A 25,909-nucleotide genomic window follows, 5' to 3' on the forward strand; every position below is an offset into this window, starting at 1 on the left:
TTCTTAACCTATAAGAATACAGGAAAAACTTAACCCATGAGGATACAGGAAAAATGGAAACTACAGATATGGTCATGTCTTTTTGGCATAGAAAAACATATTAACAGATGCCTCAGTCTTGTATAGCGATACCCCCACAAGTCTCTTATCTGGCTCACTCGAGTTAGAATACTCAAGGTCTTTATACCAATTATGAACCATAGACTAGCTGAATAACAAAATATTATCTTCGTGAGAAACAGGACAGAGTTATTTCATAGCAGCTGTAACCTTCTACCTAAGTAAATAACAGAATTTATCTTTAACCAACAACAAAATGGAGTGAAAGCACAAAATGGAGAATCTTTCATAATTTGTTCCTTCACAGTATATCCAGCACAGCCCGCACAGTGGTATGTACAGCACAGCCCGCACAGTGGTATATCCAGCAAAGCCCGCACAGTGGTATATCCAGCACTGCCCGCACAGTGGTATATCCAGCACAGCCCGCACAGTGGTACATCTAGCACAGCCCGCACAGTGGTATATCCAGCACAGCACACACAGTGGTATATACAGCACAGCCCGCACAGTGGTATATCCAGCACAGCCCGCACAGTGGTATATCCAGCACAGCCTGCACAGTGGTATATCCAGCACAGCCCGCACAGTGGTATATCCAGCACAGCCCACATCTCTCCTCCTCCCCCCGAGAATGTCCCCAAAGTCCAGCAAAAAAAAAAAAACACTCTTCTCACCTCTCCTCGTGCCCCGCATTGCTTCCTGCTCCTGTCTCAGAGGCTGCAGTCTGCCCGGGACACAGCAGGTGCGCGATGATATGATGTCATCGCGCACCCGCAGTGTCAGAGGCAGAGTGGGGAATGATGGGAGAGGGAGCGTCTGTAGACGCTTTCTCCTCCTTCATTGCATTCAACTGTACAGGCGTTATAGACGCAGGTATAGTTGAATGCGATGGCAGGGGGGTGAGTCGGCGGTGGCGGGGGGAGGCGGATCGAGCGGCCCACGACTGGCACCGGCCCTTCTGGCATTTGCCAGAAGTGCCCAATGGCCAGTCTGGCCCTGCCTGGATGAGATCTTCATACCCATTGTGAGATCAGATGCACACCTGAATCCAATTGAGCACATCTGGGACATCATGTCTCATTCCATACACCAATTCGACATTACACCACATAGTGTCCAGGAGTTGACTGATGCTTTAACCCTCCATCAGGAACAATATTCGCACTAACTCGTAATGGAACAATGTGCCTGTCAAGCGCAGCCTAGAAAAATGCCTAGAATATCTAATTTTCTCAATTTCAGTGATCTAAAAGTGATCATAGACCTTCATAGGGATGTAATAAAAGAGACTACACATTATCAGGTGCAAAACAAACCCATTTACTCAAAGTAAAAGTAATAACTTTGATATACACAAACTCCTGAGAAGCACACTTTCATTTGTAATAAAATCTGCCTTATTTATATGAAATATCCACAAACCTTTCTCTATCCAATCATAAAACAAGCTAAATAAACAATAGTAATGACTAAAAACATTACATACCAATCTTATAAAGTATGATGTGTTCGCGACCAATGAGCCTGAGAAGCAAGAACAGTGTTATCCTTCCTGAAGCTCTGCAGACCAACTGTGTTATCAAATTTCACACAGCAGCTAGAGCCAGGAGACTATCTAGAGGGAAAATCTGGTGAGAAGGGAGAAATGAAAGTAGAAGAGCTGCGCCTGTCAGATCCATTGTTCCTGATGGAGGGTTAATCCAGGTCAGTAAGGAGATCGCTCAAGAGAACATCCGTCGCTTCTTCATGAGCATGCCCAAGTATCATAAGGAGGCCACACGCACTACTGAGCATCATTTTGTTATCGTCAGGTATTTGTACTGAAGATGGATCAGCCTGTAATTTGATTTTCAAATTTGATTTTGAGCATCATTTCAAATCCAGACCTCCATGAGATGTTAATTTTTATATACATTGATCAATTTATGTTGTCGTGTTCTCAGTGCATTCCACTTTGTAATGAATAAAGATTTGCAACTGGAATATTTCATTCAGTGACATCTAGAATGTGGTATTTTAGTGTTCTCTTTATTTTTTGAATATTGTATTAGTCTGTTAGTTTGATAAAGCAGAGTATCCATTGTACTAAAATGTAAGATCCTACAATTGGAAGAAGAGGATAGTACTGCAAAAAATGATGTGCACATACCAATCATTTTCCCTGACGAAGCCATGCCTGACACGGCGATACGCGTGGGGCCATTCTCTTGTTCCAACCATGCTCTCTCCTTCCATGTGTCTTTTGTATTCCTTCAGGATCATGTTACTGTGAATGCCAGCAGGTAATTTCACTGGTTGATTAGGCTATTTATCCCAATGGCTGCTTCTTATGCCACGAACCACATTGCAATTTACTCTGCAAATCTGAAAGATGAGAAAAAGAGGTTATATTATACTCACCCAGAGGCGTTCCCGCTGCGGTCTGGACCGATAGGAGTTGCAGTCCGGTCCGGGGCCTCCCATCTTTTTACGATGACGTCCTCTTCTTGTCTTCACACTGCGGCTCTGGCACAGGCGTACTTTGTCTGCTCTGTTGAGGGCAGAGCAAAGTACTGTAGTGCGCAGACGATGGGAAAACTCAGAGAGGCCCGGCGCCTGCGCACTGCAGTTCTTTGCTCTGCCCTCAACAGGGCAGACAAAGTATGCCTGTGCTGGAGCTGCATCGTGAAGACAAGAAGAGGACATCATCCTAAGAAGATGGGAGGCCCCGGACCACGAAGCCCATCGGACCCGGACCGCAGCGGGACCGCCCCTGCGTGAGTATAATCTAACCTCTTTTTCTTACCTTTCAGGATACATCGGGGGCTTATCTACAGCATTACAGAATGTTGTAGATAAGCCCCTGATGCTGGTGGGCTTAGCTCACCTTCGATTTTGGGGGTGACAGGTTCCCTTTAATAAAAAAAAACAATACTTTTATTACCCTAGCTGCCATTATACACGGAGCTACGAATAGCACACAGGACCAACTAATAGGATTAGTTGGTCCTGTATGCTATTCGTGGATTAGTTGGTCCTGTGTGCTATTCATGGATTAGTTGGTCCTGTGTGCTATTCGTAGCTCCGTAGCTCCGCAGCTCCGCAGCTTTGCAGCTGGTCACGTGTACACATCACGTGACTGTAACGTCACACAAGGTCCTGCACCTTGTCGGCTTCAGCTCTATACACGCGGCCGCCACTGCCTGTGCACGGCAGTTACCAAGCTCTGGCAGAGTACGCTAGTCACCGGCCGGGACAACGTCTCCTATACTACTATTTGCTCTGCAACATATTGGATATTTCCGGAACAGAGATTCAGAGAAAGCTTCAGATACCAACCTTACAGCACATGAGTGAACGACCTTCCCGCATGTCAGCACTGGACACAGATTTCCTTTTCTTTGATATTAAGGTAAACATCTTGTTAATCACAGTCCTGTATGGTGAACCTTGTTTATGACATTTCCCAGTATTTTAACTATTTATAGCTTCATATAGGTGAACTTAGCGCAAATATCACATATAGTTTTCTTTGATTAACCACTTCTGGGACGATTGGGAGTGATTTCATCCATATATTTGCTGCTTATTCACCTGGAGCAACTAAGCAGCGCCGTATGGTTCATTTTTAGACAGGTTGAGTTACTCCACCGGCAGAATACTGCAGCTGGAGCCTGGTGAGCAGAGGAGAGGGCGCCCAATGCTCATCGTGACCCATGTGCCAGTCAGGGCAGTAATGCCCGGTTGGCGGCCCTGAGGACACGTTCACACAACCATATTTTAAGTGTAAGTGTAGTCTATGAAAAAAGCAGACAACATTCAAACCAATATTATTCAATGGGGCAGAGCAGATGAGCAATTTTTTTCACTGACTGAATCTGCGTGTGAAAAAATGGCGACACACACAAGTTTAGTCTGTAAATCGAAGGAGACTCTACCATTCAAATCTGTGGGTGTGAAAAAAACTGACACCATACGGAGCCACAGGCAAAGTACGCCTACGCAGGAGCTGTGGCAGGAAGCAAAGAAAAGGACGTCATCGTATGAAGATGGGAGGCCCCGGACCGTGATGCCCATCGGACCTGAACAGAACCGGGACCGCCCCTGGGTGAGTATAATCTAACTTGTTTTTCTTATCTTTCAGATTACATCGGGGGCTTATCTACAGTATTACAGAATGATGTAGATAAGCCCCTGATGGCGGTGGCCGCAGCTTATAGGGCAAAATTGAGGCAACAGATTCCCTTTAATAGTTGCTGCTCCTGTAATAACAAATCTAAATGTTTTTTTTTATATGCCAGTGTGAACCTACCCTCACTTTGATCTTCGTATAATTAATTCATTCATAAAACTCACCTGGCAAAATATGAAATTAATTATCCTGATTGGTGAACAAAAAAAAAGAAAAAAGAAAAATGCCAGAATTACGATTTTTTACTCTTACCATGCCTCCCGAAAAAAAAAACAATACAAAGTAATTAAAACATCTTATGTACCCCAAAATAGTATCACTGCAAACATCAGATTTGTGACAAAAAAACACATTATTTTCTTCAAACTTCTGAATTTTTATTCACCACTTTAAAAAAAAATAAAAAAGGGAAGTTTACTATCACCATAATAATACTGACCTAGAGCATAATGACCTACTGACCTAGGTTCCCAGGTCATTGTTATAACTCAATGAATGCTGTAAAGACAAAACCCAAAAAACCAGGTCAGAATATCATGTTTTTCACCATTTTATTGCATTTTAATTATTTACTTGTTTTTTTAGTAGATGATATGGTAAAATAAATGGTGTCATTCAATAATACATATCTCACATGGCTTTGTTGATGGAAAAATAAAGTTTTGGCTTTTGTTAAAAGAGGAGGGAAAAAAACAAAAGTGTAAAAAGTGTTTTTTGTTTTTTTTTATAACCACAAACATTTAAATACTTTTTTTTAACTTGATTTCTTCTTTATGTGGTTTGTGTATTAGATACAGTTACAAGAGAAGATCGGCCTCCTGACGGCACAGCAGAGATGACTGTGTCTCTAAAGACCACCGAGCTCCCGCTTCTTCCCTACACCCAGTGATCACATGACTGTTGGGTCCGGAGGTAAAAGCACTTGGTACACACTTGTTTAGTGCTGTGTATGAAGCGATTGGAAAGAAGAAACAGTAATAACCTGTGTCTGCATTCTCTGCGGGGAGTCTGGCTGTGCCCCTACAATTAAAAAACAAACAACAAATGACATTGCAGAGAAGAGCGCAGACACTGGTCGACACATTTTTCATCATCGGGTGGTCTGGAAGTTTAAACTTTTTCCACCTTTCTAAAAATAAAATATTTCAGGAAGAAAAACAGATTTATCATAATATAAAATTATTTAGCCTTTATGTTATACGCTGTAGCACTAAAGAGTCATACTGTACCCCTAAGTCTATGTGCACACGGTCAGTATTTGCTTACAGAAACTTTGTGAAGGTTTCTGCATCTCTTGGGAGGAAAAACGCTGCGGAAAAAAAGTGTGTATTTGCCGCAGTTTTGTGTGTGTTTTTGTACAGCAATGAAGGCATTTTTGAGCTCAATAAAGATATTTAAAAAAAAGAGTTTTGTGATTTCTCGATTCCCCACCACCTTTTTCTTGCCGATGCAGTGGCATCAGGATAATGGGATTAGGGCTTGGTGTCAGCAGCTGTCGTTAAAACACAAAACAAAAACTCAGCAAAAACTAAAACATTTTTATTCCTGCGTTTTTGCTGTGGATTTGACTGACTCCATTAAAGTTAATGGGTGAAAAATGCTGCAGAAACATAAAAAGAATTGACATGCTTCAGAAAAAAAGCACACTGCAATTACTTCAGTATATATTTTCCTTTTCATGTGCACAAAATTTCAGGATTGTGATTGAATAAGCTTTCATAAGGATTCCATAGTGTTTTTGGCCCATTTCTGCGTGGAAAAAACGCTGCGAAAACACCTCAAAAATGCACTATGTGCACATAGTCTAAATAGTACAAAAAAAAACTACAGTGTGACTGTCAACAAAAAAAAATCCCTCATGGAAAAATATAAAAGTTTTGGGTCTCTGAAAATGGCGACACCAATCAGACATGTTTCTTTATATTTAATTTTTGTGAAATCCCTCTTAAAGAAAACCCATATAAAAGAACATTTTCTCTCTGTCTGTAAGACGTTGTTTGGAAGCAACAGAGGAGGTAACTAACCCATACCAAAAATGTGGAGAGTTTAATATGCCATATATACTGTATACTGTGTGTGTATATATACAGTTTATATATAAATCTTTTTACTTGAGCAATTCTGTTAATGAACCATGCCCACCACCATATTCACAAACAGAGCGGCCAACCCTATCTAGCCAACATTCCCTTACATCATACAGGTGACCTCACAGCTACTAGACAATCAGAGAGCGTCCTACGTGTCATAATGGCCTCAGAGTGTAGGACATTCTACTGGCAGCCCACAAGTTATTAGCAACCCGCCTGGTACCAGCAAGACATCATGGCTTCTCACAAGAAAAGCAGAAGATCCTATCGCAGAAGGAGAAGGACTTACAGACCCCATAAAATGGGTAAATGTTATTGAGCCTACACTAAACAGTATAACCTCCATTATAATGCTATACATGTAATTCTTGGCAATGGGCAACCTTATATTTATACTTTGGCTTCTCCTAGGTCATAAACGTAGACACCGTTATTATTCCAGAAGACGGATGTAGCAGAACCAAGAATAACCCGTTCCTGCTGTCACCGATGACCACTTCTCTCCTGATCGAGTCCACGGGGGAAGTTGAACACAAGAAATTCAGAACTTCATAATCTGTCACCAAATCAACAGCAGGGCACCGGCATGAAATAAACGACCATGAGCAGATTGCAGTCTCTTCTCTTAGTTTTATAGAACTAAAATTATTTAATTTAAATAAGGTAAAACAGGACTTAGAGTGGATATAAAAAGTCTACACACCCCTGTTAAAATGCCAGGTTTTTATCATGTAATATAAAAATCATATCAAGAAAAATCATTTTAGACCTTTTTCTACGTTTAAGGTCGCCTATAATCTGTACAAATCCACTGCAAAAGAAACTGAAATCTTTTCGGATGGAAAAATAAAAAAATAAAATGTTATTAAAGTGGTTGAAGAAATATACAAACCCTTAAACTATCACGTCATTGAAGTAGACTTTCAATTTATTGTGGTGTTAAGTCTTTTTGGGTAGTTGTCTATCAGCATGGCACATCTAGAATTGGCAATCTTTCTCCACAATTCTTTGCAGTAGTGCTCCAAATCTGTGAGATTGTGAGGGCATCTCCTGAGTACAGCGCCCTCTTCAGGTCATCACACACATTTTCAGTTGGATTCAGATCTGGGTTCTGGCAGGGCAGGTACAGACTTTGGCTGAAATTCAGTCCTGGCATTTGAAATCACACGGTCCCATTTTGTCCCCTTCCCCATGAACCAGATGGGATATATTACTAATATTGCCTTGAATGGAGGAAAGATTTTCTACAAGACCAATATTTCTAATGATACCCGTGGCTTGCTGGGGTAAGTGATGGAGTCAGCGACTTTGTGCTCCGTCACAACTCTTAACAATATGCGTGTCTTGAGAACAATGTAGCAGACATGGCAGCCCATGACTAGACAGGCCATTCTGGCATTTGCCAGAATTGCCAGAGGGCCAGTCTGGCCCTGTGGCATTGCCATTCCACAACTCTGATCTTGTTCTGGCAAAGCCATTTTTCATCAATTTGGAGGTATGTTTATGGACATTATTATGCCCTCCATGTGCTAGTTAGAGGTACCCTAATTGCCATTAATCACCTGGATGAGATCTTCAGACCCATTGTGAGATCAGATGCACACCTGAATCCAACTGAGCACATCTGGGACATCATGTCTCGTTCCATACACCAATTCGACATTGCACCACATACTGTCCAGGAGTTGACTGATGCTTTAATCCAGGTCAGTGAGGAGAGCACTCAAGAGAACATCCGTCGCCTCTTCATGAGCATGCCCAAGTATCATAAGGAGGTCATACAGGCATATGGAGGCCACACGCACTACTGAGCATAATTTTCTTATCTTCAGGTATTTGTACTGGAGATGGATCATCCTGTAATTTGATTTTCCAATTTGATTTTGAGCATCATTTCAAATCCAGACGTCCATGAGATGTTAATTTTTATATACATTGATCAATTTATGTTGTATTGTTCTCAGTGCATTCCACTTTGTAATGAATAAAGATTTGCAACTGGAATGTTTCATTCAGTGATATCTAGAATGTGGTATTTTAGTGGTCTCTTTATTTTTTGAATAGTTTATTAGTCTGTTAGTTTAATAAAGCAGAGTATCCATTGTACTAAAATGTAAGATCCTACAATTGGAAGATGAGGATAGTACTGCAAAAAATGATGTGCACATACCAATCATTTCCCCTGACGAAGCCATGCCTGACACGGCGATACGCGTGGGGCCATTCTCTTGTTCCAACCATGCTCTCTCCTTCCATGTGTCTTTTGTATTCCTTCGGGATCATGTTACTGTGAATGCCAGCAGGTTATTTCACTGGTTGATTAGGTTATTTATCCCAATGGCTGCTTCTTATGCCACTAACCACTTTGCAATTTACTCAGCAAATCTGAAAGATGAGAAAAAGAGGTTATATTATACTCACCCAGAGGCGTTCCCGCTGCGGTCTCGACCTATAGGAGTCGCAGTCTGGTCCGGGGCCTCCCATCTTCTTTTGATGATGTAATTTACTTGTCTTCACACTGCGGCTCTGGCACAGGCGTACTTTGTCTGCTCTGTTGAGGGCAGAGCAAAGTACTGCAGTGCGCAGACAACGGGAAAACTCAGAGAGGCCCGGCGCCTGCGCACTGCAGTACTTTGCTCTGCCCTCAACAGGGCAGACAAAGTATGCCTGCTCTGGAGCCGCATCATGAAGACAAGAAGAGGACATCATCATAAGAAGATGGGAGGCCCCGGACCACGACGCCCATCGTTTTTTCTCATCTTTCAGGATACATCGGGGGCTTACCTACAGCATTACAGAATGCTGTAGATAAGCCCCTAATGCTGGTGGGCGTAGCTCACCTTCGATTTTGGGGGTGACAGGTTCCCTTTAATAAAAAGAAACACAATGCTAATATTACCCTAACTGCCATTATACACAGGCAATTTGTACTTTGTATGCCATGTCAGTGTACAGGTAATATAGTGATCAGTGACATTATACACAAGAGCTCTTTATACAGTGTCAGTGTGCAGCTAATACAGTGATCAGTGACATTATACACAGGAGCTCTGTGTATAGTGTCAGTGTACTAGTATTACAGTGATCACCAGTGACATTATACACAGGAGCTCTGTATATAGTGTCAGTATAAAGGTAATTCAGTGATCACTGATGGCATTGTACATAGGACCTCTGTAAAAAGTATACAGTGTATAGTTTCAGAGTAGAGGTTACACACCGACTCACCAGTGACATCTCTAGATGAAGTCCTTCATCTTCGCTTTTCATCTTCATGCAGCACAGACAGACATCACTTCTACCAGCCAGGGCTAGTTTCTGCAGGAAATATCACAGTTATCTAGAGCACCGCTTGCAGAACACATTACTTAATTTTTTACCAAATTCTACACTGTGACATAGTGTCACTCTTCATAGTAACAGGAAACCCAATTGAAAACAGTATCCTCAAAAAATAAAATACATGACTGCAGTAATAATATCCCTTAATAACGCAGAAATTACACCCCGTGGAAACATAGCCACGCATTGTCATGAGCAAATTTGGTTGGACCTTCATATGGCTTTTAATTGTTTTTATATGTACCGTATATACTCGAGTATAAGCGGACCCGAGTATAAGCCGACCCCCCTAAAACTTATTGACTCGAGTATAAGCCTAGGGTGGAAAATGCAACAGCTACCGGTTAATGTCAAAAATAAAAATAGATACCAATAAAAGTAAAATTAATTGAGACATCAGTAGGTTAAGTGTTTTCGAATATCCATATTGAATCAGGAGCCCCATATAATGCTCCATACAGTTCATGATGGGCCCATAAGATGCTCTATATAAAAATGTGCCACATATAATACTCCATACAGTTCATTATTGCCCCATAGATGCTCCATATAAAGCTGTGCCCCATATACAATGCTCTGCACCATTCATTATTGCCCCATAGCTGTGCCATATAGTGCTCTCCACCGTTCATTATTGCCCCATAGCTGTGCCATATAGTGCTCTCCACCGTTCATTTTTGTCACATAGCTGTGCCATATAGTGCTCTGCACCGTTCATTTTTGCCCCATAGCTTTGCCATATAGTGCTCTGCACCGTTCATTTTTGTCCCATAGCTGTGCCATGTAGTGCTCTGCACTGTTCATTATTGCCCCACAGCTGTGCCATATAGTGCTCTGCACCGTTCATTTTTGCCCCATAGCTGTGCAATATAGTGCTCTGCACCGTTCATTTTTGTCCCATAGCTGTGCCATATAGTGCTCTGCACCGTTCATTATTGCCCCATAGCTGTGCCATATAGTGCTCTGCACCGTTCATTATTGCCCCATAGCTGTGCCATATAGTGCTCTGCACCATTCATTATTGCCCCATAGCTGTGCCATATAGTGCTCTGCACCGTTCATTTTTGTCCCATAGCTGTGCCATATAGTGCTCTGCACCGTTCATTTTTGCCCCATAGCTGTGCCATATAGTGCTCTGCACCATTCATTTTTGTCCCATAGCTCTGCCATATAGTGCTCTGCACAGTTCATTATTGCCCCATAGCTCTGCCATATAGTGCTCTGCACCGTTCAGTTTTGCCCCATAGCTGTGCCATATAGTGCTCTGCACCGTTCATTTTTGTCTCAAAGCTGTGCCATATTGTGCTCCGCACGTTCATTTTTGCCCCATAGCTGTGCCATATAGTGCTCTGCACCGTTCATTTTTGTCCCATAGCCCTGCCATATAGTGCTCTGCACCGTTCATTATTGCCCCATAGCTCTGCCATATAGTGCTCTGCACCGTTCATTTTTGTCCCTGTGACGGGGAGTACGGCAGAGCAAGAAGGGACAACAGGCCAAGGGATGATTCCACAGATTTATTATCAAGAACGCTGGAACAACACATGCAGGTAGATCTACAGAGTCCACAATTAGTCCAATGGAACAGGTTCGGGGCACCTCCCGATAATCCTTGTGCCAGGTAAAAAAGCAATAGTCCACAATTAGTCCAAGGGATCCCAAAACAATCTCACGAACGACGAGATATGTCCTCAGCTCAAGTCTCGCCCCGTTCGCTTCCGCAGTCCCAGATGGGCGTGGGGTCTTGCCTCAGCTAAGAATCCCCACTCCTTCTCCTTCAAGGATCAACTCACATCTGATCTCAAAATAAGAATGGATTGTCTGAGCTCCTGGGATCCGCCCATGAAGGGGGGTAGGGGTCACACCTTCTATTCAATGGTTGGGTCCACCAGAAGATTCTAGACTGGTGGGCTCCGCGTAGTCTCTCCAGTATGTACATTTGACCAGCCACCTGCTGCGATGAAGAATGGCTATTCCTCCACTAGTGATGCTGACCAAGCTTAATTACATTAGAGCTGAGGGCTGCAAGTATTGGGGGAAGGAGACATATTGTTACAGGTGAACTCCCAGCACAAGAAAATACATAAATTACAGCTAATAGAAACCAGAGAACAGTTACATACATCAAATGGCATATTATTCAAATACAGGACAGGGCAAAAGTACATATCATGACAGTCCCATAGCTCTGCCATATAATGCTCTGCACCGTTCATTATTGCCCCATAGCTCTGCCATATAGTGCTCTGCACCGTTCATTATTGCCCCATAGCTCTGCCATATAGTGCTCTGCACCGTTCATTTTTGTCCCATAGCTGTGCCATATAGTGCTCTGCACCATTCATTTTTGTCCCATAGCTCTGCCATATAGTGCTCTGCACCGTTCATTATTGCCCCATTGATGTACCATAGAAAGCTCTGCCATTGCTGCTGCTGCTGCCGGCGTCTCGTCCCGGCGTCTCTCCGCACTGACTGATCAGGCAGAGGGCGCCGTGAACACTATATGCGTCATCGCGCCCTCTGACCTGCACAGTCAGAGCGGAGAGACGCCGGGAAGATGGAGCGGGGCCGGGAAGATGGAGCGACGCCCGGCGTGTGGAACGGGGATAGGTAAATATTACATACTTACCTGCTCCTGGCGTCCCGCTCCTTCTCCCGGACAGCTGGTCTTCGGTGCCGCAGCCTCTTCCTCTATCAGCGGTCACCGTTACCGCTGATTAGAGAAATGAATATGTGGCTCCAGCCCTATGAGAGTGGAGTCCATATTCATTTTTCTAATGAGCGGTCCCACGTGACCGCTGAAGAGGGGAAGAGCTGCAGCACCCGAAGACAATGTGATGGGCAGGGGGAGCGCCAGGATCGCCGGGACTAGGTGAGTATGCCTCAGAGCCCTCTCCCCCTCACCCGCTATCCCCACCGCCGACCGTGACTCGAGTATAAGCCGAGAGGGGCACTTTCAGCCCAAAAATTTGGGTATGTCTTTTCCTGGTTAAAATAAACATTTTGTATGATTTATTTGTATATCCATTGGTATGTGGACATCATTTCTGTAGTACTATCCTCTTCTTCTAAATGTAATTTTGTTTTTACCACTGGATGGAGCACCCATATACGGTTTACATTTATTGTAGTGCACCTTGATTCTCTTTCCTTGAAAAAGGTAAGATCCTAGGAGAAGGTTGTGTATTGTTTTGAAAAAAATCTTCACGGCACGGAGGTGTGTGGTTACAAAGACATGTGGGGGCTGAACGACGGCCGTTTTGCACCTCCCAGGTGCTTCAACGGGTTCAACAAGTGAGCGGACATGACGCCTTAAGAAGCGTGCACTGAGAGTGCACCTCCCCCCAAGCATCACACCGCCCACCTGTGGTACAAAGTACGTGAATAGTTAAAACTGTGCTGTGACACAAACAGTTAAAAACAACGATAGCAACAAAGCGTGAGTACATACATACCTAAAGTACAAAAAATATATATATATATTTATATTTGTATGTTCATTTTAACTCTTTTATATGGAAGTCTATCTAAGGGAGCAATATAATAGCACTATCCTGAAACATATGTGTTACTACTCCAAATTATCAAAACAATTTAAATACTGTTGGGGTATGCCGAGTCAGATATGCGATATAAAGTATAAAATATACCGCAACCCTGACGTGTAGTTCTATAGGACCCACCTCATGGATCGCATAAATATGTCATGAGACAAATACCATTATATCATAAAAGATATCAAAAAAGGAGCATCGTTACCGATGAATGCGGAAAATTATTCATTAGACACAAGACTGACAATAGGGTAGGGGAAGGGGTAGGGGAAAAAAAAACACATTTATAAAAAGATCGACATGTCCGTTTTTTCGTTTAGACCTGCTGGGCCCATAGCTCCTGTCCGCATAATCCAAATAGCTTCTCTCTGAAGTAGTAGATTGTGATGGTCTCCTCCTCTCTTTGGGGTTGGAACTTGCTCTATGCCTGCAAAGGTCAGCGTTCCCAAATTATTATCATGTACATCTCGTATGTGGTCAATCAGTCTTGGTACCCCTTTTCCTGTTTTTATCGATCTACAGTGTTCTCTAAAACGTGTATTGAGAGATCTGATCGTCTTACCTATGTAATATCTCCCACACGGGCACCATATAACATAGACGTGTTGTGTGCGACAGGTAATAAAATGCATCACTTTATGTGTGATAGGTCCTATATGTAAGGTTCTGTCAGTTATGTGATATTTGCAATATTTGCAGTGTCCTAATCCGAGTACTTCTTCTGTTCGAGATTAGAGGACCTCTAGCAACAATTTCAGTTAGTTCTCTATCTCTATTCAAAAGATGCCAATTGTTTCTTATTGCTGCCCTGATTTGTTGGTCCATGGGGCCATATTGAAAACAGAAAGTAAATCTCTTACCTCCAGCAGAAGTACTCGGATTAGGGATATTTTAATACAGAACCGCGTTACCAATATTAGAACTAACAATTGGTTAGAACGAGCCACCCCTCAAGGGAATTATCGGTGTGGACACTGCAAATATTGCAAATATCACATAACTGACAGAACCTTACATATAGGACCTATCACACATAAAGTGATGCATTTTATTACCTGTCGCACACAACACGTTGTCTATGTTATATGGTGCCCGTGTGGGAGATATTACATAGGTAAGACGATCAGATCTCTCAATACACATTTTAGAGAACACTGTAGATCGATAAAAACAGGAAAAGGGGTACCAAGACTGATTGACCACATACGAGATGTACATGATAATAATTTGGGAACGCTGACCTTTGCAGGCATAGAGCAAGTTCCAACCCCAAAGAGAGGAGGAGACCATCACAATCTACTACTTCAGAGAGAAGCTATTTGGATTATGCGGACAGGAGCTATGGGCCCAGCAGGTCTAAACGAAAAAACGGACATGTCGATCTTTTTATAATTGTGTTTTTTTTTCCCCTACCCCTTCCCCTACCCTATTGCCAGTCTTGTGTCTAATGAATAATTTTCCGCATTCATCGGTAACGATGCTCCTTTTTTGATATCTTTTATGATATAATGGTATTTGTGTCATGACATATTTATGCGATCCATGACGTGGGTCCTATAGAACTACACGTCAGGGTTGCGGTATATTTTATACTTTATATCGTATATCTGACTCGGTATACCCCAACAGTATTTAAATTGTTTTGATAATTTGGAGTAGTAACACATATGTTTCAGGATAGTGCTATTATATTGCTCCCTTAGATAGACTTCCATATAAAAGAGTTAAAATGAACATACAAATATAAATATATATATATATATTTTTTGTACTTTAGGTATGTATGTACTCACGCTTTGTTGCTATCGTTGTTTTTAACTGTTTGTGTCACAGCACAGTTATAACTATTCACGTACTTTGTACCACAGGTGGGCGGTGTGATGCTTGGGGGGAGGTGCACTCTCAGTGCACGCTTCTTAAGGCGTCATGTCCGCTCACTTGTTGAACCCGTTGAAGCACCTGGGAGGTGCGAAACGGCCGTCGTTCAGCCCCCACATGTCTTTGTAACCACACACCCCCGTGCCGTGAAGATTTTTCTCACCAATAAATAACCTGCAAGAAGACCGGTGAGTGCTGCCGCTTTCTTTTCGTTTATACTCCACATGGCATGTTTTCAGGCTATTAGCACCCGAGGTCTGCGATCCAGCGTAGGTGATCTGACCAGGAAGTGACCACAGTGGGTGGTCGGTGGTGCGGGTTGCTGTTTTCTTTTACGATTTATTTTGTATATTGTTTTCTTTCCAGGGTTGGCTCTCCTAAACTCATAATTTTATAAAGATGTATAGAATTATGGAAGCATGTTACAGGGAGAAAGCTAAATGCCAGAACTTAGGCCAGGAAGGGTTTTTACCGGAACCCTAAAGTAACAACAAACCCTCTGGATGTTTGGGTTCAGTGGTCTCACCAGATCCACAAAGTTTGCAGGAAGTTCTGTGGTCTCCATTGGGCCTGACCTGACAGTCAGGACACTCAGGGCTGCCAGAAAGAATTTTGGGCCACAAACTGGCAAAAAATTTGGATCCTCCTTGAGACACCGCCCAGGCTCCACCCCAGCCTTGCAGCCTCCACTCCTCAAACTGTCCACAGTCCCACCGCCCTCTCTTGTTAAAACTCCATTTCTGCACCATGTCCTCACCAATCAAACATTAACAGTTCCAAACACCAGATCACATACATAGCCAGCAGCATTTTGTTTTGGCCAAAACATATTTTAAGCTGCCACCACGACAAGGTTGACTCTTTTGGCTGAGCTCTACTCAACTCTCTCCTATAAATCATTTGTTTATAGGTATATTTTAATTTATTTTCCAATGTTTAAAATGACCAATAATACCACATACAAGGGACAAATACCAACACCATGACCAGACCACATATTACCACCACATAGTGACCGAATAATAGCATATACAAGGAACCAATACTGCCACACCATGACCAGATCACCTATTTCCACCACAGTGGCCGAATAATACTACATACAAGGAATAAATACCACCACACCATAACCAGACAACATATACCCACCACAGTAGCAGAATAATGCTACATAAAGGAATACATACCACCACACATTGACCAGACAACAAATTACCACCACATAGTGACCTATAATACCACATAGAAGGAACAAATAGAGCGACACCATGGCCGGACTAACATTACCACCACATAGTGACGAAATATTACAATACTGATCATTAATGAAAAAAACACAATACTAATATTACCATAAGTGCTATTATACACAGGCATTTCTACTTAGCATGCAGTGTCAATGTACAGGTAATACAATGATCAGTGACATTATACACAGGAGCTCTATTATATATATTGTCAGTGTAGAGGTAATACAGTGATCACTGATGACAGTGTACATATGACCACTGTATAAAGTATACAGTGAATCGTGTCACTGTACTGGTAACACACTGCCTCACCAGTGACATCTCTAAGTGAAGTCCTTCAACTTCAATTTTCATCTTTATCCAGCACAGACCGACATCAATTCTTCCAGCCAGGGCTAGTCTCTGCAGGAAATAACACAGTTATCTAGAACACCGCTTTCAGAGCACATCACTTAGTTTTTTACCAAGTTCTACACTACACCAGATGAAGAATAAAAGGTGACATAGTGTCACTATGCAGAGTAACAGGACCCCTCATTGAAAACAGTAGCCTCAAAAAATAAAATACATGCCTGCAGTAATAACATCCCTTAATTAGCCCTATAGGGTAACAATATACCCCATCATGGCCCTCTTGTGTCTCATTCCTGGCACCATCCACATGTTCTTCTATCCTGCCCTCAAGAGTATCCATTCTCCCCATGTGATGTCTCCATTCTACCCCATCTGTATCCATCCTGCTCCATCTGTCCCATAACCCTGTCCCATGTGTCCCATAATCCTGCCCTATCTGTCCCATGATGCTACCTCATATGTCCCATGATCATGTGTTATCTGTGCCATGATCCTACCTCATCTGCCTCCATCATATCCATCCTGCTGCTTGATCCTGCACCATGTATCTCCATCCTTCCTCATGATCCTTCACCATGTGTCTCCATCCTGCCCCATGATCCTGCACTGTCTGTCTCCATCTTGCCCCATGATCCTGCCTCATCTGTCTCCATCCTGCCCCATGATCCTGTCCCATCTGTGTCCATCCTGCCCCTTGATCCTGCCCCATCTATCTATATCCTGTCCCATGTCTCTATCCTGCCCCATCTGTCTCCATCCTTCACCCTGATACTGCACCATATGTCTCCATCCTGCCCCATGATCCTGCAACATCTGTCTCCATCTTGCTCCATGATACTGCCCCATCTGTTTCCATCCTGTTCCTTGATTTGGTCCCATTTGCTCCATCCTACTCCATGATACTGCATCATCTGTCTCTATCCTGCCCCATGATCCTGCACCATGTGTCTCCATCCTTCCCCATGATCCTGCTCCATGTGTCTCCATCTTGCCCCATCTGTCTCCATCCTATCCCATCTGCCTCCATACCACCCAATCTGTCTCCATCCTGCCCATGATCCTGCACCACGTATCAGCAACCTGCACCATATCTCCATCCTGCCTCATGTTAATGCCCTATCTGTCGATATCCCTCCCTATCTGTCTTCATCCTGCCGCACGATCCTGCACCATGTGTCTCCATCCTACTCCATCTGTCTCCATCCTGTCCCATCTGTCTCCATCCTGCCCATGATCCTGCACCGTCTCTATCCTGCCCAATGTCTCCATCCTGCACCATGCGTCTCCATCATGCCCCAACGGTCTCCATCCTACATCATGTGTTTCCATCCTGCACCATTGCACATGGTTCAGGATCATGAGGCAGGAAGGAGACAGTTGGGGCAGAAAGGAGACACATGTTCCTTGTGGCTACATCCTGCCGCCCAAACATCTAGCAGCTTGCTGCTTTCAATAATAATAATAATAATAACAAAAAAAAACACTTTCTCCTTACCTGGCTGTGCTCCAGGGGCGACGTCCAACCCAGGCATTTCAAGCACGGACTCGCCGGAGAGTGACAATGACGGCGATATGCACGCTGACGTCAGCTGCCAGCCTCCTATTGGCTGGCGGCTTTTAACTATTGCAGTGCGGGCCTGCAATAGAGTTCAATTGGACCTGCGTCTCGGACACAGCTTGAGTTACTCCACCGGCAGAATCCTGCAGCTGGAGCCTGGTGAGCAGAAGACAGGGCGCCCAATGCTCATTGTGACCCATGTGCCAGTCAGGGCAGTAATGCCCTGTTGGCGGCCCTGAGGACACGTTCACACAACCATATTTTAAGTGTAAGTGTAGTCTATGAAAAAAGCAGACGCATTCAAACCAATATTGTTCATTGGGGAAGAGCAGATGAGCAATTTTTTTCACTGACTGAATCTGCGTGTGAAAAAATGGCGGCACACACAAGTTTAGTCTGTAAAACGAAGGAGACTCTACCATTCAAATCTGTGGGTGTGAAAAAACTGACGCCATATGGAGCCACAGTGTAGCATTCAAATTTTATGGATACATAGTAATTCTGTAATATAGGAAAGTGTAAAGGTTCTTGTAAATAATTAAAGGGAATCTGTTACCTCAATTTTGCCCTTTAAGCTGTGGCCAACGCCATCAGGGGCTTATTTACAGCATTCTGTAATACTGTAGATAAGCCCCCGATGTAACTTGAAAGATAAGAAAAACACGTTAGATTATACTCACCCAGGGGCGGTCCCGGTTTTGTTCGGGTCCGATGGGCATCACGGTCCGGGTCCGGCGCCTCCCATCTTCATACGATGACGTCCTCTTCTGTGCTTTCTGCCGCTGCTCCTGCGGAAGCGTAATTCTCTACCCTGTTGAGGGCAGAGCAAAGTACTTCAGTACGCAGGCGCCGGGAAAGGTCAGAGAGGCCCAGCGCCTGCGCACTGCAGTATTTTGCCCTCAACAGGCCAGACAATGTACGCCTGCGCAGGAGCCGTGGCAGGAAGCAAAGAAGAGGACGTCATCGTATGAAGATGGGAGGCGCCGGGCCCGGACCGTGATGCCCATCGGACCTGAACAGAACCGGTACCGCCCCTGGGTGAGTATAATGTAACTTGTTTTTCTTATCTTTCAGATTACATCGGGGGCTTATCTACAGTATTACATAATGATGTAGATAAACCCCTGATGGCGGTGGCCGCAGCTTATAGGGCAAAATTGAGGCAACAGATTCCCTTTAATAGTTGCTGCTCCTGTAATAACAAATCTAAATGTTTTTTTATATGCCAGTGTGAACCTACCCTCACTTTGATCTTTGTATAATTAATTAAAAGGTCAGTAATATTACTATAAAAATAAATAAATTAACATGTTTGATATTGATGCATTCATAAAACTCACCTGGCAAAATATGAAATTAATTATCCTGATTGGTGAACAAAAAAAAAAAGAAAAAATCAAAACGCCAGAATTACGATTTTTTATTCTTAACATGCCTCCCTAAAAAAATGCAATAAAATAGTGTCACTGCAAACATCAGATTTGTGACAAAAAACACATTATTTTCTTCAAACTTCAGAATTTTTGTTCGCCGCTTTAAAAAAATAAAAAAGGGAAGTTTGCTATCACCATAATAATACTGACCTAGAGCATAATGACCTACTGACCTAGGTTCCCAGGTCATTTTTATAACTCAATGAACGCTGTAAAGACAAAACCCAAAAAACCAGGTCAGAATATCATGTTTTCATGTTTTTCACCATTTTATTGCATTTGAATTATTTACTTGTTTTTTTAGTAGATGATATGGTAAAATAAACGGCGTCATTTAATAATTAGTGTTGAGCGATACCTTCCGATATCGGAAAGTATCGGTATCGGTTTGGATCGGCCGATATTCAAAAAATATCGGATATCGCCGATACCGATACCCGATCCCAATGCAAGTCAATGGGACCAAAATATCGGAATTAAAATAAACCCTTTCTTTCCTTGTAGGTTCATTCTACATGAAGGAAAACAACTAAGAATAATGTAGGATGTATGGGGGAGGTGGCGGAGACATTAAAGGCAATGAGGATTAGTCCAATCAAATAGAATAGCATGATTTTTTTTTTTTTTAAAGACGTTCGGATTGAAAAAGATATTGACTATGTAAATTTTTTTTTATTTTGTCAGATATTGATGTTTCACTATTCCACGACCTTCCCCTTCTTTTTTTTCCTTTTCCCACACTTTCATCTTCATCATCATCAGCATCTTTGACATCAACTTCTTCACCTTATTCATCTTCTTCTTCATCTTCTACCTATTTTTTTTTTTTTATTACATTCTTCGTATTCATTTTCTTCAACTATTATTATTCTTCCTATTCTACATATTCTTTTTATTCCACTGTTATTATTCTTCCTATTCTACTTCTTCATCATATTCTCATTTGTGACAGGCATTCCCGTAGTTGTTATCTATAAAAGTTGGAAGATTACACCTTCCGTTCTGCCAGTCACAAAAGTTACATTTGTCCGCGTTCAGTTTGGCCTGCAGCATCAGGCTTTATCCAGGGGCACCACGAGGAGGAACGGACTCACCCCCATACACTGCTTAGTCTTCTTCTGCATATAATTTAGATAATATCTTTTGCTCTGATATTAAGTGTTATGCTTAATGTTCTTCTGCTCTTTGTTCTGCAGCCTCTTGTTCTTCTGCTTCTCGGTATTTCATGTCGTCGTCTCCAGGGTCGTCGTCTTCAGTGTCGTCATCTCCGCCGTCGTCGTCTCCGCCGTCGTCGTCTCCGTCGTCGTCTCCGCCGTCGTCGTCGTCGTCGTCATCGGGGTGGTCTTCCGGGTCGTCGTCGTCATCGGGGTGGTCTTCCGGGTCGTCGACTTTAGGGTCTTCAACTTGGAAATGTAGCAGAAGGTACAAGAAGGCTGAGAAAATGCCAAGAACCAGCTGATGGAACTGGAACTCGGATGGCTACCCGAAGGTTCAAGAGCCTATGGAACTACCGAGGACCAGCTGATGTTACTGGAACCCGGTTACTAAGCAGGAGGTACCCGTGCTAAAAAGCACTACCAAGGACCGCCTGACGTTGGCGGAACTCGGATACCCAGAAGGAGGCACCTAAGCCAAAGGCTCTGCCCGGAACCAGCTGACGTTACTGGAACCAGGATGGGGAGCAGAAGGTACAAGAGCAAAAGACATTGCCGAGAACCAGCTGACGGTACTGGAACCCGGATGGGTAGCCGAAGGTCCAAGAGCCAATGGAACTACCGAGGACCAGCTGACGTTACTGGAACCCGGTTACTAAGCAGGAGGTACCCGTGCCTGAAAGCACTACCAAGGACCACCTGACGTTGGTGGAACTTGGATACCCAGAAGGAGGCACCTAAGCCAAAGGCTCTGCCCGGAACCAGCTGACGTTACTGGAATCAGGATGGGGAGCAGAAGGTACAAGAGCAAAAGACACTGCCTAGAACCAGCTGACGGTGCTGGAACCAGGTGGTGGACCCGAAGGCCCACAGGAGAGGAGAGAACAGCTAGGCCGCGAGGCAGCCGCAGTTACCGAACCCCAACAGTCCTACAGGGGGAGCTGGGCCTACTGGCACTACAGAACCAGCCTTGACTACCAGTTCACGCAGCCCACATAGGAAGCTCCTAAACTGGAGGCACCCTGGAGTTGGCTAACTCGACCGCACCACGACGGGGCAAGCATAGGCGTCTCAGTGAAGTTGACACAACCCGGAAACAGCTGACGGTGCTGAAACCAGGCTTGGCACGAGGGAGTACCTGTGACATGAACACTGCCGAGAACCAGCTGGCGGTGCTGGAACCCGGATGCGTTGCCCCAGTGTGCAAGAGCCAATGGCACGACCGAGGACCAGCTGACGGTGCTGGAACCCGGTTACTAAGCTGTAGCTGCCCGCGCTTAAAAGCACTACCAAGGACCGCCTGGCGTTGGCGGAACTCGGATACCCAGGAGGAGGCACCTAAGCCAAAGGCTCGGCCCGGAACCAGCTGACGGTGCTGGAACCAGGTGGTAGACCCCAAGGCCCACAGGAGAGGAGAGAACAGCTAGGCCGCGAGGCAGCCGCAGTTACCGAACCCCAACATTCCTACAGGGGGAGCTGGGCCTACTGGCACTACAGAACCAGCCTTGACTACCAGTTCACGCAGCCCACATAGGAAGCTCCTAAACTGGAGGCACCCTGGAGTTGGCTAACTCGACCGCACCACGACGGGGCAAGCATAGGCGTCTCAGTGAAGTTGACACAACCCGGAAACAGCTGACGGTGCTGAAACCAGGCTTGGCACGAGGGAGTACCTGTGACAAGAACACTGCCGAGAACCAGCTGGCGGTGCTGGAACCCAGATGCGTAGCCTTGCCTATTAAAGATTGTCTTCCTAGAGCCCCAACTAGCGGTGTTGGAGCAAAGGGTAAGCAGGGGGAGATGAGTGTAGGCCGAAGCCTGCACTGGAGGCAGCTTTGTGTCTGCGTTGCGTTTGCAGGACACTTTGCCGGCTACACACTGGGGGAACAGCTGGCGTTGCTGAACCCCACTAACACAATGGCGTGTGTTTTTCTCTGTGCAGCTAGCACTTGCGGGCAAAAACTAGCGATGTTAGAGCCCGTGTTGAAGCAGGAGGAGGAGGAGAGGAGCAGAGTGTAGGCCGAAGCCTAGTTGAACCAATTTCAAAGGAAACCTTTAACCCCCCCCCTCAGGTGTTACAAAGTACAAGAGACACACCTTGTGCAGTATTAATGCTGCACAAGTGAAAGGTTGCTCTATTAATTTGTCTACTTGCACACGCTGAATGAAAGACATACACAATTTACCCCATTCTACAGTCAAACTGTAGTGGATGCGTGACTTGGTTTTTTGATGAGACGCAGCACAGGTGTCCAAAATAACGCCTTGGTGCTTGGCGCAGCTTCCTGAGCGTTGTTATTTGCTGTACAGGAGTCTGCGCTCTTGTGTTATCCCTTGGCAATGCCCTGTTAGTGCTGCCCATCTTATGACATCATTTCATGTTGGCCGGTGCGGTTAACGATGGCCATAAATCCCAGACCCACAGTGTCTTTTCATAAAGCCACACTGCGGTGCTGGGATTCGTGGCCTTGAGAAGTAAATATTTTGGCCGCTCACACACGTCCTTACACCTGCTTCAGACTGGGCGGCCTCTGCTGATCCCTTCTCGCATGCCGCGGCCATGAGGCTGCACAGTCTGAAGAAGGCGGAAGGAGATGAGTTAAGACAGGCGAAGATATGCACTGCTCGTGCCCATCAATCACACCCTCGCAGTCAAAATAATTAAGACAACGAGGAGCATTTTATTCAGGCAGGGCGGACGAACAGGCGCAAGTAGCCAACCAATGATGTCAGAAGACGGGAAGCGCTACCAAGGGGGGTGCTGCGTATCATTAGAAAGGAAAGTCACACCTCAGGGACAGTGGAATGGTCTCAAAGAGACACATTTTGTACGTGTTGAGTTCCACGTGGGCAAGGAGAAAACATCAGCCACCTTGTACAAATGCAGCAGTACTGCTGTACAAGGTGGCTGTTATACATAGAAACACCTGGGGGTGGGGGCCAGGCTCCCTTCAATTTCAGTTCATGTGCCTGCGTGGCGTTTGCAGGTCACGTTGCAAGCTGCACAGCAGGGGAACAGCTGGCGGTGCTGAACCCCACTAACACATTGGCTGGTGTTTTTCTCTGTGCAGCTAGCATTTCCGGGCAAAAACTAGCGGTGTTTGAGCCCAGGGTCAGCAGGAGGAGGAGGAGAGGAGCAAAGTGTAGGCCGAAGCCTGCACTGGTGGCAGCTTTTGTTCTGTTGTGCCAGCGTGGCTTGTGCTGGACACGTTGCCGACTACACAGCAGGGGAACAGCTGGCGTTGCTGAACCCCACTAACACATTGGCTGGTGTTTTTCTCTGTGCAGCTAGCAGTTCCGGGCAAAAACTAGCGGTGTTTGAGCCCAGGGTCAGCAGGAGGAGTAGAGGAGCAGAGTGTAGGCCGAAGCCTAGTTGAACCAATTTCAAAGGTTACCTTTAACCCCCCCCTCAGGTGTTGCAAGGTACAAGAGCCACACCTTGAACAGCATTAATGATGCACAAGTCAAAGGTTGCTCTATTTAATTTTGCTCCTTGCACACGCTGAATTAAACACGTACACTATTTAGCCCATTATACTGTCAAACAGTAGTGGAGGCGTGACTACTAGTCTTTTTAAGGAGACGCAGCACAGGTGTACAAATTTACACCTAGGTGCTGTGCGCAGATTCCTTATCGTTGTTATTTGCAGTACAGGAAACTGCGCTCTTGTGTTATCCCTTGGCAATACCCTGTTAGTGCAGGCCGTCTCATGACCTCATTTCATGTTGGCCGGTGCGGTTAACGATGGCCATAAATCCCAGACCCACAGTGGCTTTTCCTAAAGTCACACTGCGGTGCTGGGATTCGTGGCCTTGTGCAGTAAATATGTTCGCCGCTCACACATGTCCTTACACCTGCTTCAGACTGGGCGGCCTCAGCTGATCCCGTATCGCATGCCGCGGCCATGAGGCCGCACAGTCAGAAGAAGGCGGAAGGAGGGGAGTGAAGACAGGGGAACATATGCACTGCTCGTGCCCATCAATCACACCCTCGCAGTCAAAATATATGAGACAACGGGGGGCGTTGTGTCGGGCAGGGGGGACGCACAGGCACAGCCAGCCAACCAATGATGTCAGGAGACGGGCAGCGCTAACAATGGGGGTGCTGCGTGTCATTAAAAAGGAAAGTCACACCTCAGGGACATTGTAATGGTCTGTAATGAGACACATTTTGTACTTGTTGAGTTCCACGTGTGCAAGGAGAAAAAGTCAGCCACCTTGTACAAATGCAGCAGTACTGCTGTACAAGGTGGCTGTTATACATAGAAACACCTGGGGGGGTGGGGGGCAGGCTCCCTTCAATTTCAGTTCATGTTCCTGCGTGGCGTTTGCAGGACACGTTGCCAGCTACACAGCAGGGGAACAGCTGGCGGTGCTGAACCCCACTAACACATTGGCTGGTGTTTTTCTCTGTGCAGCTAGCATGTCCGGGCAGAAACTGGCGTTGTTTGAGCCCAGGGTCAGCAGGAGGAGGAGAGGAGCAAAGTGTAGGCCGAAGCCTGCACTGGTGGCAGCTTTTGGTCAGTTGTGCCAGCGTGGCTTGTGCTGGACACGATGCCGACTACACAGCAGAGGAACAGCTGGCGGTGCTGAACCCCACTAACACATTGGCTGGTGTTTTTCTCTGTGCAGCTAGCATGTCCGGGCAGAAACTGGCGTTGTTTGAGCCCAGGGTCAGCAGGAGGAGGAGAGGAGCAAAGTGTAGGCCGAAGCCTGCACTGGTGGCAGCTTTTGTTCTGTTGTGCCAGCGTGGCTTGTGCTGGACACGTTGCCGACTACACAGCAGGGGAACAGCTGGCGTTGCTGAACCCCACTAACACATTGGCTGGTGTTTTTCTCTGTGCAGCTAGCAGTTCCGGGCAAAAACTAGCGGTGTTTGAGCCCAGGGTCAGCAGGAGGAGTAGAGGAGCAGAGTGTAGGCCGAAGCCTAGTTGAACCAATTTCAAAGGTTACCTTTAACCCCCCTCAGGTGTTGCAAGGTACAAGAGCCACACCTTGTGCAGCATTAATGCTGCACAAGTAAAAGGTTGCTCTATTTGTTTTGCTCCTTGCACACGCTGAC

At 45.0% G+C, this 25,909-nt stretch overlaps 1 long non-coding RNA gene across 2 annotated transcripts in view; it reads left to right on the forward strand.

Moving 5' to 3' along the window:
* LOC138673994 (uncharacterized) overlaps positions 1-25,909 on the forward strand; it is a 59,948-nt gene that overhangs the window by 21,812 nt on the left and 12,227 nt on the right. Inside the window, exon 3 of one of the 2 annotated variants that reach the window (XR_011320416.1) lies at positions 5,026-5,156. The exons of the other annotated variant lie outside the window; for it this stretch is intronic. This is a non-coding gene — a long non-coding RNA (uncharacterized lncRNA). Of the gene's footprint in view, positions 1-5,025; positions 5,157-25,909 lie in introns of those variants that run through there. 2 annotated transcript variants of the gene reach the window in all.

Source organism: Ranitomeya imitator, chromosome 4 (assembly GCF_032444005.1).
Source record: "Ranitomeya imitator isolate aRanImi1 chromosome 4, aRanImi1.pri, whole genome shotgun sequence".
Classification (NCBI taxonomy): domain Eukaryota; kingdom Metazoa; phylum Chordata; class Amphibia; order Anura; family Dendrobatidae; genus Ranitomeya; species Ranitomeya imitator.